We start from the raw sequence: 5,422 nt of genomic DNA on the forward strand, positions 1-5,422 counted from the left end.
CAGTGGAAGTTCTGGTTTTTTACCGAATTGCGTCATTATACCGCAATCGGGTACGAGTGGCGACCGCACGTTCGCCCGTCGACCGACCAGTGCAAAGTGCACGTTTTGACAAGAAGTAGCTGCCGCACGATTTAATCGCGTTTAAAAACGCACATTAGACGTTATTTTTTTTTTACTTTTTATATTTTACGCACATATTTTCCGACGAATTGTGTGCGTTTGTGTTCAGTAGTCATTAGTCATTACGCTTAATGGCGTACTATATTATTATACTGTTTACCGACATAACGATTAGCGTAAATTTGTCGCATTACCTAAAACAGCTCTACACGCACCCACCCACCACTCATTTAATAATGTACAAAAATATTATATTATTATATCATTATATTATACATCGGCGATGGCGGTGACGATGATACTGCGTGTTTCCATAATTTCTAACTCAAAATGTTATCAGTATTTGGATACCACATCGGGTACCGACTACCACTTAAAACATTATCTATAGGTACATCAGCTGCATTTACAAGATTGTATATTACATTTTATAAACATACATCTAAAGTGAATGGGACAATTAGGATAGAAAATTGTAGCTGTACTCGTTTGTTTTTTTCTTTCATTAAAATTACATATTATTGTAGGTACATATATTATTACAACACAAGTGGCGAGTACAAGTATGAAGTAGTTACAGTTGCCAATTTCACACGGGGCGCCCGCGATTATATTATTATTTATAATATTCATAATAATATACATACAATTATCACGATTATTTTTCTTTTTAAATATTTACATTTTGGCGTTTAATTGATGTATTCTATGTAGTACTGCGGTACCCTAGATGGCTACATATATATAGATACCCTACCTACATAATATATATGGTGATTCAATAACCACTCTACTCAATACCATTTTTCCTTTAATAATTACTTTTTACAAATTCTGATAATGGGATTTTTCATGGAAAACGTATAAAAATTGTCTTGTATATAAATGCACAAACATTTTTTGATTAAGTAAATTTACTAGACACCATTTTTTTTACAATAAAGTATTTAACAGATTATTATTTTTTAAATATTAATGTATAGGTACCTAAATATAATATATAAATAAAAGTTTTAACAAGTACATATTATTTTCTGAATTATTAAATTATGAAAAACTGTCCTATTTTTCTATAAGTATTATAGGTACTAGAATACTAGATTGAACATTGAATATTATATAATATATTTTATTTCTTATCCTAAAATTATTTAGGATCCTTAATTCTTTAATACATAATGTTTAATAATTCGGAACGACTTGATTGATTTTCGGTTTAAATGCTAGAAAACGTTTAAAAAAATCCTCCTAAGTTAAACCACTAATGTAATACCCATTTATATACGTGGGTAAGCTTTATCGCCGTTAATACATTATGAACATCATAATAACATTTAATATTGTAAAAAATCGTTTTCATTCCATTACAGATGATCTTCACCGCCTCATCAAAAAACTTTACGCGGCACGTTTGAAAATGATTTCAATGATGCACACACGTATAGCGTTACGACGAAGATTGCAGATTTGCAGCTGGTCTAAGGACACATCGCGCGCCGAGATAATGACAAAGGCACGATTACAAGCGCGTAAAACAATAGAATAACTAGTTTTATACAGGTACGTTATGCACACGCCGATAGAATTCTATTGATATATAATATGAAAAAATTATAGGCTAAGTAGCAATGATGTATTCTTGTACGATAATATATCTACTAGTACGTATATGTAATAAGTAATATCATAAATACACATCACACACATATATAATTTATATATATATATATATATATATATATATTACATATACTATATGTCTATATCATGTAAGCTGTGAACATGAATATTGAAGGTTAGGTATGCATAGTATATAATATTATAGATGACTTGCGGAGAAAGGCGAAACTTTTATCAGTCTTCAAACACGTAAAATCCTTGAAGCAAAAGTTATTGAAATTTGTTGATATAGTATACTCCTATATTATTATGTATTAACAATAATCAAGCGTTTTTTTTTAATTGTAATACACTTAATTTACTAACTAACGCTTAATTAGCTGAGTTTCGCTTTAAATTTTAATTCATTACACTTTATACAAACCGTTAATATTGATCATTTTTTAAAGTTTGATAGTTTTAATAACATTATTACGGTAGTATAGAATACGTATTATGTATACCTATTAGGTATATATTATATATTATGTAAGTAAGTAATCATAATAAATCACATATAGTATAAAATGAAACACTATATATTTATATACAGCATAGTTCTACAAAAAATAATAATGAACAAACAACACATTTCATAACACATAATTGTGCAAATTTCCATAAATATATAATAATATGATAAGTGATAACTGATAAACATAAAGAATATATTATATTATTGTATAAAATAAAAATATCAATAATTACTAATTGTATATATGTATACGGCACGGTAATATGATATAGTATACCATACTATATCATGTATTTAATGTTTTATGCGATGATGCACGTGGTTGTCGATAAATCGGTAAGTAGCTAAAATTTTAATTAGTCTTAATACTATACTTGGAATTTGTATAATTATATAGATGAAGTGTGTGCATGCCGCAAAGGATATGATATCTGTTAAGTTTTCATAGTTTTATAATATACAGTGTGTCCCGTATATCATCTTATAATAAATTATTTGGGTCAAAATCAATAAAATATTTTCAATAGTAATCTATATGAAATTTATATTAATAAATTGAAATTTTTTCATATACCTATATCTATTTAAAAAAACACATCTTAATTCATTGATGTAAGACATTGTATCACGGAAATACTTTAGTGATATCGGCCACTAGGCTTTTGAGGCACATTGTGTGGTACCTATAGCTGCAGAAATATAAGATATATAGGCTGTAGCCTATAATATAATTTATATATCATAATCCATATTATTCCATAACACAAAAATAAGTCATCCTAAGACATATAAAATGTAGGTAAGGATCTACATTGTATTTATATAATAATTAATAATTAATAACACAGCTATTATACAGCTATTGTATATTTTTATCAATGCGCGACCCATTCTTTGGATTTGCATAATTTTTAGCTACATTATCAATACACTTACCTTCTAGTTTACTAATACAGCCCGTCGTTATGATAGGAAGTTAAAATATTTTAAGATACATATTTGTATTTAGAGTATTGTTTTTACAAAGTATAAAATTAGTTGATAAAATATAACAACCAAAGAACGTTTTAATACAATTCTTAGAATAATAATATAATACAGATATGTGAATGAATTATGGTTATTATGATGTACTTATATATTTATTAAGACCTACAGTAATAATAGTTGACACTATAAACGGATCCCCTAAACGGTTGTGATTGGTACACATAACTATATATAAGTACGTAACTAAATTATTTTCTATGGATCTATTAAAAAACGATTTTCGTTTCCTTTACAATAAAACGTATTTTTGTATTTTTATTTTTGGATAGTCAATAAGGCCACCATCCTTCACTACATTACACATTTAATTTTTTTCATCATTCGGTTTTCATATTGTATCATTCTACTCATTCATAGTAATAAATAGTTATAATGAAAATACATAGGTTTTATAACACAAATAATCACTATTAAAGTAAATAGTTTTAAATTCTGAAATCAGAATACATTGTCATTTTGATGAGTAGCGATGCTTAGATGTGAATATGGGTATAGATGTATAGCTGTAAAGGCAACTCGAGGAATAGAATAGTACGAATACGATAGTCAACGCACGCTCGTGGCTCATCAGTCATTCTAACATTAATAAAATCATAACTATTATTTATTTGAATGTCATCAGTCATCATTCTTATTTCTTATCATCAGAATTCGGAATATTTCCTAACATTTGTTATATTTTATACTAAAATATTCTAATATAAGATAACAGAGAAAGAGAACACGTCGGTTGTACAATATTATAATATTTATATTTTATATAATACGACGATACGTACATATACATACAATGTTATATGGTTATCATTAGACCTACTTAATATTTAAGAATTTCAGGACAATTATAATTTATAATTATAATATGTAGTATAATATATAATATACAGTATATATATCTTTTCTACTATATTATTTATTGTATATATATATTGATAATAATATTGTTATTGTTATTTGATGTTAGTATTAAACTATTAAATATTAGATTGTGTAATATTTTAGATTATACACAAAGTTTATAATGTTTTCCAAATAATATCTGACATTAGTGATAACTGATAAACAACCAATTAGGATTTTATCGAAACGCACGTCAGCTAGGAAAGCAAACAGGAAGAAATTTTATATTATATATTTATATATAATATAAATTACGTAAATATGTAGGTATACATTTAAATGGGTGATGGGTATAATTAAAAGGTGCAAATCATCATAAAAAAAAATTAAAACGTTAGGTACGCAAAAACATACTAACTATAGTATCGTAAATTAAAAATTAAAAACTACCGAAAAAAAACAAAATAATTTACAAAAAACGCACTACACATGTTATAAGAAACAAACCAGATTATAATATTATTCTTATAATATTACACATTTTGAGAGACTAGTTTATAAACACAATAGGAAAAATATACATTTTTCTGCTAGCTAGTAGATTTTTGTGATTATGAGTAATAAGATCCTTCATTATAGGTAGTTTATTTTAATTTAACATTGAGAATACTAAAATAAAAATAAAAAAATCAACAACACTACGCAAAACAATATTTTATGCATATGCCACTAGACGGTACATTATAGTGTATATTATAACAAGAGTAAGCAATTAACAATAATTAATTAGCATTTTTATATTTTTTTTGCGTCGTTAATCTGAGAACAGAAATATGATACTCTGCAGTGGCGTCAAACAGAGTTCTAATAGTAGGTGCAAATGTTGTACCTAACCTATATTATCGTTTAAATTATATAATTAATAATTATGCGTCATATTTTGATTAGATCTTGTGCGGTATTTCTTTTTAGATGATCTTTGAGTAAAAATAAAAAATAAAAATACATTTACGATGTTGAAGACAAACATTCGTATGGTTACCATTCTAATTATGTATTATAATTAGTAGCGCCAGCATAATTGTTATATTCATTTATTTAGGGATGTTTAAAAAATGTAGTGGTCTTTATAACTCTAAGCGGCAAGCGCCGTCTGCATCGTATGTATAGTATACTTCAAATAAAATTATTCTATATGATTGTAGATGTGATACACTTTTGTATGCACAACATCATATATTTAGTATGAATATTAAACTTTGGAAGAATTTAAACGGT

This window comes from Aphis gossypii, chromosome 1, assembly GCF_020184175.1.
Source record: "Aphis gossypii isolate Hap1 chromosome 1, ASM2018417v2, whole genome shotgun sequence".
NCBI lineage: Eukaryota > Metazoa > Arthropoda > Insecta > Hemiptera > Aphididae > Aphis > Aphis gossypii.